Below are 13,846 nucleotides of genomic sequence, written 5' to 3'. Positions count from 1 at the left end.
GACATTGTTATCACTTAAGCAACATCACATACCCTCTTAACTTCTGAAGCACTCTCAATCAATGTTACTCGTTATATCTTATTGTCTTGTCTCCAATCTGTCCAACTGTTTAAGTTGATAGTCACAGTGCGCAATCTGCCACCTTTAAAGAACTTTAGCAGTAAAGCCACTTTTCTTCTACCAGAAGTTTGGGTGAAGTAAATGAAGCTTTCAGTTACAACATCCCATACAGTTATATACTTCCTCCTCAGACACAACCTACTGCACCATAGACTCATCCCAAACGTACGATTCAGACACTCTCCCTCAACTTTCATCGCTACTTTCATTACTAACGTAGCACCATTACTACTTGGGTGTTACTGTGGAAAATAGCAGCTGACTCACAGTAACTGAGGAAGCCATAAGCACAAGGTAGCCATCAAGACTTCGGGATGCCAGTTGCAGCAGCAGGGAAGTTTATGCATTGCGAGGCAGTCCAGGAAGAGCACCACAATCATGTCGATGCAGTGGAAACGTGTGCGCTCTTGCAGGCTAGGCCAGGCAGTTTCAACACTGCCAAGGCCTGGAATTGTTATTCCACATTTGGCTGTGAACAGTACGTCAGAATATCAAATGAGCTTACTCGTAAATAACCATATCTGACACCAAATGAAGTGGCAGAGGTTGAAGAGCCACTTCTGTGCAGGGCTGGTTTGCAGCTGTGAGTCATGGCGAGTGTGCAGGCTCAGGAAAACAATATCAGAGAGTTACATATTTTATAGAGCTTCTTGTTACTACACACGTAACAGTGTGGTGCGGCAGCCGTGTCTCCTTTAGCGTTCAGCGTGGTTGACTCTTGTTGCGTTGCATGGCCAGCTGTGAGCAGGTGAACCGACTCTGACGTCTGCAGCTGACAATGCTGAACTGGCAGACTTTGAACGCGGCATGGTAGTCGGAGCTACACGCGTGGGACAATCCCTTTCGGAAATTGGCAGGGAATTCGATACTCCGAGATCCATAGTGTCAAGAGTGCGCCGAGAATGCCACATTTCGGGCATTACCTTTCACCACGGACAAAACAGTGGCCAATGGCATTCACTAAACTACCCAGAGCAGTGGCGCTTGCGTAATGTCAGTGCTAACAGACAAGCAACACTGCGTGAAATAACCGCATAAATCAACGTGGGACGTCCGACAAACGGTACCTGTTACGACAGTGTAGGCGGAATGTGGCGTTAATGGGCCGGCGTGAGTGTCTTTGCTGACAGCGCGACATCGCCTGCAGCGCCTCTCCTGGACTCGAGACCATATCGGTTGGATCCTAGACGACAGTGAAACCGTGGCCTGGTCAGATGAGTCCCGACTGCAGTTGGTGAGAGCTGATCGTTGGGTGCGAGAGTGCCTGAGAGTCAACGCCGACATGGACCCAAGTTGTCAACAAGGCACTGAGCAAGCGGGTGGTGGCTCCACAATGGTGTGGGCTGTGTTTCCATGGAGTGGACTGGGTCTCTTAGTCCAACTTAACCGATCATTGACTAGAAATAGTTATGTCTGGTTACTTGGAGACCATGTGCAGCTACGAGGTGTGGCTGGAAAAAAACCGGACTAGTACTGGTGAAACAATAAAACGAATGCAATAAGGCTGAAAGTCGCGTGGCCTGTGACGTGACTCTCGCTCCGCCTACTGCTCGAGTTTCATCTGCCTCCTGCACTCAGTCTGCCCGTGGCGTCTGTTTTAAGTAGTTGACGTTTTGTCTGTGCGTCGGAAAATGTTGAGTGTACAGAAAGAACAGCGTGTTAACATCAAATTTTGTTTCAAACTAGGAAAATCTGCAAGTGAAACGTTTGTAATGTTACAACAAGTGTACGGCGATGATTGTTTATCGCGAACACAAGTGTTTGAGTGGTTTAAACGATTTAAAGATTGCCGCGAAGACACCAGTGATGACACTCGCACTGGCAGACCACTGTCAGCAAAAACTGATGCAAACATTGAAAAAATCGGTAAACTTGTTCGACAAGATCGCCGTTTAACAATCAGAGCTGTGTCTGAGTTAACAGGAGTTGACAAGGAAAGTGTCGAACAAGTTTACCGATTGTTTCAATGTTTGCATCAGTTTTTACTGACAATGGTCTGCCAGTGCGAGCGTCATCACTGGTGTCTTCGCGGCCATCTTTAAATCGTTTAAACCACTCAAACACTTGTGTTCGCGATAAACAATCATCGCCGTACACTTGTTGTAACATTACAAACGTTTCACTTGCAGATTTTCCTAGTTTGAAACAAAATTTGATGTTAACACGCTGTTCTTTCTGTACACTCAACATTTTCCGACGCACAGACAAAACGTCAACTACTTAAAACAGACGCCACGGGCAGACTGAGTGCAGGAGGCAGATGAAACTCGAGCAGTAGGCGGAGCGAGAGTCACGTCACAGGCCACGCGACTTTCAGCCTTATTGCATTCGTTTTATTGTTTCACCAGTACTAGTCCGGTTTTTTTCTAGCCACACCTCGTATTCATGGACTTTTGTTCCGAAAAAGCCATGGAATTTTTATGGATGACAGTACGCCACATCAGTGGGCCACAGTTCTCGCCACTGGTCTGAAGAAAATTCTGTACAACCCGAGCGAAAGACTTGGCCACCCAGATCACCCGACAAGGATCCCACCGAACATTTATAGGACATAAACGAGAGTCAGTTCGTGCAAAAACTCCTTCTCCGGCAACATTTCAACAGTTATGGACGGCTGTAGAGACAGCATGCCTCAATATTTCTGCAGGGGACTTTCAAATCTTGTTGAGCCCATGCTACGTCGAGTTGCCGCACTCCGTCGAGCAAAAGGAGAGCCGACACGATATCAGGAGGTGTTGGGGTTGGGTTGTTTGGGGGAAGAGACCAAACAGCGAGGTCATCGGTCTCGTCGGGTTAGGGAAGGATGGGGAAGGAAGTCGGCCGTGCCCTTTCAAAGGAACCATCCCAGCATTTTCCTAGAGCGATTTAGGGAAATCATGGAAAACCTAAATCAGGATGGCCGGACGCGGGACGGAACCGTCGTCCTCCCGAATGCGAATCCAGTGTCTAACCACTGCGCCACCTCGCTCGGTTTAGGAGGTGTCCCATGACTTTTGACACCTCAGTGTACATTCAAATTATTTTGAAGATACCGTTAATTCTTTAGTAATGGAGGTTTATGGCAAGTAAAATTATGTATTTTTTTAAAAAAATTAGTAACATGTCGTACAGACGGGTAAGCCACGCTTCGTCAGTCGTGCACCATCTTGTACCTTGAACCAGAAGGTCTCTGTACAATGGAATACGTGGTATTTGCAAATGAACTGGATTTCTTTAATGTCTTAACAATTTTCTCTGGCTTGAAAATGGAAATTTGTTTTATTTGCTCAAAGCTTCTGTTTCAAGACTGTAATTGGTTTCCGATTATAGCCGGCCGCGGTGGTCTCGCGGTTCTAGGCGCTTCAGTCCGGAACGGCGCGACTGCTACGGACGCAGGTTCGAATCCTGCCTCGGGCATAGGTGTGTGTGATGTCCTTAGGTTAGTTAGGTTTAAGTAGTTCTAAGTTCTAGAGACTGATGACCTCAGATGTTAAGTCCCATACTGCTCAGAGCCATTTGAACCATTTTTTTTCCGATTATATTTCTTCTTAGTTCGATTTCACTTTGGTATGTGATAGAGTAATAACATAACACACAGACTGTTCAATACAGTACTGCAGCAGTTTTAAATCAGAATAGAATATTTGTTCGTAGGTACATTACCATGTTGTACCTTGGAATAGTTTTTCACATTTGCAAAACCCCTACGTTTCCGAAATATTTTTTGTAATTTCAGAAAAAGACGCAGTATAATTCCAGCTGCGATCATATGGGGCATGACTGGATTGAGGATTTGTTGGTAGGGACAGAGAGCAGGGTACCGTGCATGGAGGGTGATTGACAAATGTAAAAGTCACTTCAGATGTTCTCGGAGGGTGTTGTTGGGACCCTTTTGTTTAATATTGTGTATTAATGGCCCGTAACAGAATCTTAATCGCAACTTCAGACATTTTGCAACCGGTGCTGTTATCTGAAATGAAATACACTCTAAATAAAGAGGCACAAAATTTAATACAGACCTTGACAAGAATTCAAATTGGTGCCAAGATTGGCAACGTGCTTTAAATGTTCAGAAGGGTACAGTTTTGCATACCGCGTAACAAAGAAACGAAGTATCCTATGGTTACAACATCAGTTAGTGACGTTCAGTTGGGTACAGTTGTGTATTACGTAAAACACAGAAATGAACTACCTTATGACTGCAGTATCAGCTAGTTCCAACTGGATTGAGTTAACCCATAATAACAATTTATGACGGTGTGAAATGGAATTATCACATTGGCTCTGTCGTACGTAATACAGGTGGCAGTATTCGGTTGTTTGTTGGTTACTGGGAAAATATAGCCAATCTACGAAAGAGAATGTTTACAAAACATTCGTGAGACGTATCCTAAAAGAATCTAGGAATCCATTTCGGCCGTGTACGTGTGGCCCTCATAGGGAGAGCGAAGACAAAATTAGGCCAATAACACAGCGCACTCCATACGTGAGCGAAACTGGAAGAAATCCTAACTTGTTTCGGAATGGGAAGTATCCTCTTCCATCCGCTGGCAGAGAATGTTCGTTGACTGCGGATGTACAGTAGGTGCACTTGTATATTGTGAAAAGCATTTCGTTCTATGAACACAAATTAAATGAGGGACTTGAGAAAAATATCACACAGAGCGACCATACGTTGTGCGTGTCAGCTAGAAGTGAACTGCTGAGTAATAGTGACCAATACCGTCTCGAGAAACAGTTCACGACCCTCGGCGCCGATGCTGTTGTCCGACACACAAACTGTTTGCCTTCTATTTGGATGACTGGGGCGTTACGTCCGTTACGTAATGGCATCCAGCTGATGGCGCTGTGACGAGTGGGGGAAATGGAAAGAGAGAGGAAATGGACGCCCTGGTATCCTCGCCGCCACACAGTCCCTTGTCTGTGATCAGCTAAGCGCGGCCGAGCTGACGCAATGCATCACTGCCAACCGTTCCTCTACCAGCAGTCGATTACTGCGCAGTCGTCCTTCGTGCAGCGCCGAGAAAGGTACCGGGTTGGCAGCCCTGCTTTTGTGCCAAATGGGGGTCGCGCCCGCCGCCTGCCGAACCGTGGAGGTACCAACAGCTCTGCTTCTCAGAGTCAGTCACACACTGTGCCGCGAGCGGTCCAGGTGCGCAGCGCGCGCTGAGCGATGTGAGTTGGCAGCCCTGCGTAGTTGTACAAGGTCCGGCAGAAAAACCTCCCCTTTAAGGAAAGCTAATAAAAACAAAACCAAATAAGGTAGAACAATTTTATTTATACTAAATAAAAGTACATATTATGCCATTTTAGAAAATACTCTTATGGTCTTACTTTTTAAATAAAACATCCCTTAAATGGCTTCCTGCACTGTCGACACACTGATTGAGTCTTTCCCTGAAGTTATTCATTACTCTTTGAGTCATTTCAGGTGGAATAGCTTCAACCTCTTGTGTAATTGCTTCTTTCAGGGCTCGTAAAGATTGTGGACGTTGTTCATAAACTTTTGCTTTTAAATAGCCCCAAAGAAAGAAATCACAGGGCGTTAAGTCCGGCGATCGTGGGGGCCAGCCAATGTCTCCACGCAACGAGATCACATGTCCAGGAAACATTTCCTTCACCAATGCCAGTGACTGCCGCGCTGTGTGGGCTGTAGCGCCATCTTGCTGGAACCACACGTTCTCTATTTCACCAAAAAGCTCCCTTAGTTGCGGTTGGAGAAAGTCGCGGAGCATGGCACAATAGCGTTCACTGTTGACGGTTAAATTCCTGTCATTTTCTTCGAAAAAGTAAGGACCGATCACTCCGGAATTGTAAACAGCACACCATACTGTTACTTTAGGGCTATGAAGTGGTCGTTGATGAAGTTCTTGGGGATTGTGTTCACACCAGGACCTGCAATTTTGGCTGTTCACTGTTCCGGCAAGGTGAAAGTGTGCTTCATCAGAAAAAATCACAATATCGTTGGGACGAATGTTCCGAAGAAGGTCTTGGCACAAACTTACACGGACACCACAGTCTCGTTCACTCAGTTCCTGCGTAGTTACAATTTTGTAAGGATGCATTTTAAGATCTCGATGCAAGATTCTTCTCACACTTCGATCAGATATCCGTAATGCTGCCGCATGCTTTTTAGCGGATCGTCGAGGAGATTGTTGAACTGAAGCTCTAACTGCATCAACATTTCCGGGGCCTGTTGCAGTCCGTGGTCGTCCAGGTGGTTTCCTTTTTAATGCGGAACCTGTCTCACGAAAGTTAGCAACCCAAGAATAAATTGTTTTCTTATCGAGAACAGGGTCCCGTCGTCCGAGCGCAAAGCGAACGCGAAAAGCACGTTGAGTATTAATAGGCGATTCGCCATTTTGAATAAAATCTTCCACTACGAAGGCACGATGTTCACCAGACCACGCCATGGGGTACACTGAAAACGGCACGTAGGCAGCTACTTAACGACGCGCCCTCCACCACTCTGCTCCTTCTACTGTCCGCTGCACGTTACTTTGTAATCGGGGAGTTTTTTATGCCGGACCCTGTATATTCGCGGTGCAACGACCTACCCATACGCGATTGGGAGAAGAGTAAAAACTTTGCGCTACCAGTCACACGCGTCGGCACAGGGCGTAATCAGGATAGAAACCTCGAGTCAAAATTTAGTTTAAACAGCAAAACAAAAAATTCACCGCTGCATCTGTTGTGGATTGCCAGTTCACGTGATTGCCGGTAGGAGTCTGCGTGTCGCAGCTCCCTCACTTTTTTTTTTTTTTTTTTTTTTTTTTTTGTGTTTGGTCGTCGCGGACGTCGCAAGACATCCTGTTCAAGTTCGGTGGTTGATCCTTCCGCTCAGTTTTTTATTACAGAGGCCAACCAGCTCTCTGACAGAACACGCTGAGCTACCGTGCCGGCTGCACTCAATCGATCGGTACACAACGTGCGTCTATCCCAGAGGGCGATAACACAGCGATTACAGGCGCATTGCGACTCCCATTTCAAACACTGGAATTCAGTTACAAGTGTGTGGTATGATTTACCTTATGGATAGGGCACCGCATTGCCCTAGCTGGAAGCATTCGTCGGTACCACCAGCCGTTTCAAGCGACCGGTTGTTAACGTACGGCGAAACTCGTTGCTTCAGTGGTAACTCCACACATTTCCTGGCAATGAGCCAGCTGTATGACGGATCAGTATTAAGGCTGTGACCACAGTGGCATCGATATCGCTGGATTCCGCCGACCACCGACATCGGCCAAAGACGGCCGATCTTTCCAGATCATTACGCCACTACGAGCAATGGTGTAGCCGATCTCGTCGTCCGCATGTACAGACTTTGGACGACAATCGCTGAAATTCAAATCAGTTCATTTTCTTCAGGCAAGATGACGGCATACGTGCTTTCAGAAACTGAGTTTAGTCCAAGAAAGGGTGAGTTTGTGGTGTACTGAGGATTATCATAATCGGCTGTTCAAATAACATACTGGATTGCTGCCGGGTGACGTCGTCGAACACCGCCGATATTTCGACAGGAGCACACCCTGCCATTCTCAAGGCACAACTGCAAGGAGGAAGAAGCAACGTGCAAGGAATTTAATACCTCAGTTCACAGAGGAGGAACAAGGAAGATACCACACACAGGACCAGTAACCACAGAGTCAACACACAACCAAAGATAACCAACATCAGAAATATCGATAGTTACTATTAATCAACAGGTGAGGTAGCACTAATTCTGTCCCTCTGTTTTTTGATGAGAGACAGAACCGGATTCCAAGCAGCATTTCAACAAAATGCACCATCTCTGTTTATAACGTCGCTTGTTAGTTTGATTTCAACAGCTTCCTTAATGACACTATCCCAATAGCTGGACGTGCAAGCCAGAAGCTCCGTGTTGTTGTATTCCATAGGATGACCGGTGTCAAGGCAATGTTATGCAATAGCGGATTTGCTCGGCTGTTGTAAGTGTGTGTGATGTTTACGTTCAATACAATGGAATACAACAACACGGAGATTCTGGCTTGCAAGTGCAGCTATTGGGGTAGTGTCATTAAGGAAGCTGTTGAAATCAAACTATCAAGCGACATTATAAACAGAGATGGTGGATTTTGTTGAAATGCTGCTTGGAATCCGGCTCTGTCTCTTATCAAGAAACAGAGGGACAGAATTAGTGCTACCTCAACTGTTGATTAATAGTAACTATCGATATTTCTGATGTTGGTTATCTTTGGTTGTGTGTTGACTCTGCGGTTACTTGTTCTGTGTGTGGTATCTTCCTTGTTTCTCCTCTGTGATCCGAGGTATTAAATTCCCTTGCACATTGCTTCCTCCTTGCAGTTGTGCCTTGAGAATGGCAGGGTGTGCTCCTGTCGAAATATCGGCGGTGTTCGACGACGTCACCCGGCAGCAAACCCGTAAGTTATTTGAACATCAATTCGCCGGGAAAAGTTAAGGTCTCACATCACAGGATTCGAACCTGCGACCGTAGCGGTCGCTCGGTTCCAGACTGTAGCGCCTAGAACCACTCGGCCACACCGGCCGGCCACGTTCATATCAATACAAATTAATTTTACTCCTTATTGGCGTTTTTATGCCAGCAGGGTTCTGATTCTGTTATATGGTTTCCAACACCGCTTTTCAATGCCTAAGGTGTTCAGAACATTTTATTCTAAACTTTACGTTTGTCTTTCACACACTCGTTTAATAACATTCGTTGAACAACATTTGGTGCATAGGACATCCGAAAATGAGAGGCAAGATAATTAATTTAGAGAGCTCTGCTTCAGTTGCACTAATTATTTATTGAAACCACGACCGTTTTCGGGATATTAAAATCTCATCTTCAGGTGTATGAAATCACTGTATTTGGTCAGGTGAGTCAGTGCCCGCCGCTGGGCAGCCGCACACTAGCAACACCTGCCACTGACTGGCCCCACCGCGTGTCAGGCGTAACAAAATACAACGATTTCATACACATGAAGATGGGATGTTAAAATCCCGAAACGGGTCGCGGTTTGGTTAACTAATTGTACAACTGAAGCGGATCTCTCTAAATTAACATTCATAGAACGCTAACTGACATGTCTGCACAGCTTCAAACAAAAACAGCAAAGTGAAGTGTTTTCAAAATTACTTTTCAGAGTCGCCACGAACGTAGCGGAACACCTCTCCTGTTATCTTATATATTCTTAAGACTTGCCGGGTTATTCCGATAACTGACGGCAGAGTCTGCAGTACTCGCCACGTTCTTCTTGAGACAGATGTAGCTCATTCACGTGCATTCGGCATGTTTTTAAATAGCAAAAGCCGCACTGTAGTGCTCATCGCCAAGAAGAGGCGCGTCGTGCTATCCAACCCACCCTTGCTTAAGATCAAACCTACGGTACTTCATACAAAGGAAGATTCTAACCTAGACTAACCACCTGTACCCCGCCGAAATCTGACGAACGGGATCGGACACAATTTGAGCACCATGTCGGCCATTATCGGGCGACCTCTGGCGACGGCGTCTGTCAGCTGTTGTCGGTGCCACTGTGAGCACAACAGAAAGCCCCTTTTAGACAATCGACTGTCTTGTCTCGGTTGGCTACTCGAGGCAATTGCGCCTACTGCAGAGCCCCTGGCGTTTTTTTTTTCCGCACTCAGCCTCGTCTGTTTTTAGTAGTCGTTTTCGGCGCGAAAACTGCCGATGTTGTGGGAGCTGTCTGCTGTGCAGTCTCTGAGTACGGTGAAAGAGGTTATGAGGGAGGAGGGACTGTTCTTTTTACGCAAAACTAGAAATGTAGAAACAAAACGTAGGAACAAACAATGACAATATAGATTATTAATGACCAAATCAGAATTGATAGCGGAAATTCTTGGCAACGGTCGTGCGGTAAACCATCTACACTCATGAGAACAGGAAGAACAGGAAAAGTATCATCCAAACATTTAAGAACATATACATTTTTATTAGGAAAATACGTACTTGCAAACACATCAGACAATATGTAGAGCCGGCCGAAGTGGCCGTGCGGTTAAAGGCGCTGCAGTCTGGAACCGCAAGATCGCTACGGTCGCAGGTTCGAATCCTGCCTCGGGCATGGATGTTTGTGATGTCCTTAGGTTAGTTAGGTTTAACTAGTTCTGAGTTCTAGGGGACTAATGACCTCAGCAGTTGAGTCCCATAGTGCTCAGAGCCATTTTAGCCAATATGTAGAACGCAGTAAATAGATCCTTTGTATCTTGTTTTCTTGTAAACTGCTAAATAACAACGGGAATTATTCTTCTCGTCCAATAATTCCCAGTTTTTCACAGCTGAAATAATTTTCAGTAAAACAGTCTGCCTACTTAGCTGAGTGGCGTACTCGCTTCGGCGGTACATATACTAAAAATTGGAATGATACACAGAAGATTAGCCGGCACGGTAGCTCAGCGTGTTCGGTCAGAGGGCTGCATGCTCTCTGTAATAAAAAAACTGAGTCAAAGAATCAACTATCCACTTGAACGGATGTCTTGTGAAGTCCGCCCAGACCAAACACTACGAGCAATATCGAACAAAATGAATAAAACAAAAGTGGTAACGTGCTTGCCTCACATGCAATCGGCCCGGGTTCGATTCCCGGCCGGTTTGGAGATTTTTCACCGCCCGTGGACTGGGTGTTGTGTTGTCATTCTCATTACCGGCACGCCAAGTCATCCAATGTCCCGTCGACAGTAATAAGATTTCCACCCTGCGGCCGAACTTCCCCGAAAGGGGCCTCCTGCCATACGATCATTTCATTTCAGTGAAACACATTTATCTGTTTACATTCTTATTTATGCATTGTGTAGGTTTTTTTCTCTGTAAAACCTGAATGCTTTGTACATTGACATATATCGTCTGTCTTGTAGGAGAACATTAGTAGATAGGAAAAACTTCAGAATCTTATGCAGCTTTTCATTGTGCCACGAAAAGAAAACAAACAGCTCTGCAAAGATTAAGAAGATACAAAAACACAAAATCAATATCTACACTCCTGGAAATTGAAATAAGAACACCGTGAATTCATTGTCCCAGGAAGGGGAAACTTTATTGACACATTCCTGGGGTCAGATACATCACATGATCACACTGACAGAACCACAGGCACATAGACACAGGCAACAGAGATGCACAATGTCGGCACTAGTACAGTGTATATCCACCTTTCGCAGCAATGCAGGCTGCTATTCTCCCATGGAGACGATCGTAGAGATGCTGGATGTAGTCCTGTGGAACGGCTTGCCATGCCATTTCCACCTGGCGCCTCAGTTGGACCAGCGTTCGTGCTGGACGTGCAGACCGCGTGAGACGACGCTTCATCCAGTCCCAAACATGCTCAATGGGGGACAGATCCGGAGATCTTGCTGGCCACGGTAGTTGACTTACACCTTCTAGAGCACGTTGGGTGGCACGGGATACATGCGGACGTGCATTGTCCTGTTGGAAAAGCAAGTTCCCTTGCAGGTCTAGGAATGGTAGAACGATGGGTTCGATGACGGTTTGGATGTACCGTGCACTATTCAGTGTCCCCTCGACGATCACCAGTGGTGTACGGCCAGTGTAGGAGATCGCTCCCCACACCATGATGCCGGGTGTTGGCCCTGTGTGCCTCGGTCGTATGCAGTCCTGATTGTGGCGCTCACCTGCACGGTGCCAAACACGCATACGACCATCATTGGCACCAAGGCAGAAGCGACTCTCATCGCTGAAGACGACACGTCTCCATTCGTCCCTCCATTCACGCCTGTCGCGACACCACTGGAGGCGGGCTGCACGATGTTGGGGCGTGAGCGGAAGACGGCCTAACGGTGTGCGGGACCGTAGCCCAGCTTCATGGAGACGGTTGCGAATGGTCCTCGCCGATACCCCAGGAACAACAGTGTCCCTAATTTGCTGGGAAGTGGCGGTGCGGTCCCCTACGGCACTGCGTAGGATCCTACGGTCTTGGCGTGCATCCGTGCGTCGCTGCGGTCCGGTCCCAGGTCGACGGGCACGTGCACCTTCCGCCGACCACTGGCGACAACATCGATGTACTGTGGAGACCTCACGCCCCACGTGTTGAGCAATTCGGCGGTACGTCCACCCGGCCTCCCGCATGCCCACTATACGACCTCGCTCAAAGTCCGTCAACTGCACATACGGTTCACGTCCACGCTGTCGCGGCATGCTACCAGTGTTAAAGACTGCGATGGAGCTCCGTATGCCACGGCAAACTGGCTGACACTGACGGCGGCGGTGCACAAATTCTGCGCAGCTAGCGCCATTCGACGGCCAACACCGCGGTTCCTGGTGTGTCCGCTGTGCCGTGCGTGTGATCATTGCTTGTACAGCCCTCTCGCAGTGTCCGGAGCAAGTATGGTGGGTCTGACACACCGGTGTCAATGTGTTCTTTTTTCCATTTCCAGGAGTGTATAATACGAGTGAGCTCGACCAAGGAAGGTTATCGCTTCCTATGTTAGCAGACGGCGCCAAAGTCCCTTGTCCTTGCGCATGCGCAGAGTGCAGCATACTCGGAAATAGAATTCCGCACTCGGCACAATCTGTACATCATTGACGTTACAGACACTGACGCGCCTGGGTTGCTCGCTCATTTACAAGAGGGCACGAAAGGCGCACGCACTTCGAGTAGTCGATTCTGACCGGAAAGACCCTCGTGTGAAACGGACTTGAGGGACTTGGACTGCACCATTGGCGTCCAAGCTCGCCTGTTCTCCAGCTAGGTGACCTCTTGTCTTGTATTTGGCAGTGGGGTAATGAAAGACTGCGTCTGTGTGCCTCGCCTTCCTGCGACTTTCGGTGAACGGCGACGACGCATAACAGCAGCAGCAGACCATGTAGTGATTGTAGACACAAGCACTCGCAAAGGTGTGTAACTGATCCGACTGTCGGCTGGATGTTTGTCATGTCTCCGGTGGAGGGGTCACTAAACGTTTGTGAAACATAAAACTTTAGTTCTACACGTCATTGCGGAAAGCAGCTCGGGGTTGTCGGTACACGCAAATGATGCAGTGGTTGCCCAACTTTGAGTATTACCCCCCTGAGGGGTAGAAATACAAGTATAACGGTTCAGTTGTCTTTCCGCCACGAAATTAATTTATTTTTAAAAGATCATTACTATTGTCGCGATTTCGTAAAACTGTAATATTGATTACATCAGTTACCAATAATTACTTATTCTTTTTCAAATACTAGCAATAACGTGTGACACAGTGGTGTACGGGCTACAGATTGTCAAATGAATTTATGATGAACGCCCTCCTTACGTAGCCCACCCACTACACATACACATTTTCCTTTGAAGCACACACCTATGTCAGTAAATCCGAGATGTATACAGAGGGGTCCAAAAAAATGGATCCACTGTTTAAAAGTACATAACTGGCAAACTAATTGACAGAGTTGTCTCATCTTTGGTAGTGTAAGAGTTTGTAGTTCCGGCAATCGCCACACAAGCGTTGTATTGCGTTGTTTTGTTTTGTCAGATGACAGTCGCCAGATAGTCAGTGTTTTCTTCTTAGTTGCACCTAGTTACTCGAGTAAACATGATTAGATTAGATTAGATTAGATTAGATTAGATTAGATTAATACTAGTTCCATGGATCATGAATACGATATTTCGTAATGATGTGGAACGAGTCGAATTTTCCAATACATGACATAATTAGGTTAATTTAACAACATACTTAAGTTAATATAACAACTTTATTTTTTTGTGTTTTTTGTTTTTCTTTATTTTTTATTTTTATTTTTTTAATA

At 46.4% G+C, this 13,846-nt stretch overlaps 2 protein-coding genes across 14 annotated transcripts in view; both read left to right on the top strand.

Annotated features, from left to right (window-relative positions):
- LOC126203013 (UDP-glycosyltransferase UGT5-like) overlaps positions 1-13,846 on the top strand; it is a 972,471-nt gene that overhangs the window by 710,945 nt on the left and 247,680 nt on the right. The gene's annotated exons all lie outside the window — the stretch shown is intronic.
- LOC126203018 (UDP-glycosyltransferase UGT5-like) overlaps positions 8,446-13,846 on the top strand; it is a 125,175-nt gene continuing 119,774 nt past the window's right edge. Inside the window, exon 1 of the mRNA XM_049937256.1 lies at positions 8,446-8,501. The gene's annotated coding sequence lies outside the window, so the exon portion shown is untranslated. The remainder of the gene's footprint in view (positions 8,502-13,846) is intronic.

The sequence above is a fragment of the Schistocerca nitens genome, chromosome 9 (assembly GCF_023898315.1).
Source record: "Schistocerca nitens isolate TAMUIC-IGC-003100 chromosome 9, iqSchNite1.1, whole genome shotgun sequence".
In the NCBI taxonomy this organism is placed as follows: domain Eukaryota; kingdom Metazoa; phylum Arthropoda; class Insecta; order Orthoptera; family Acrididae; genus Schistocerca; species Schistocerca nitens.
The sequence above is the reverse complement of the archived record's forward strand: the minus strand, read 5'-3'. Positions and strand labels throughout refer to the sequence as shown.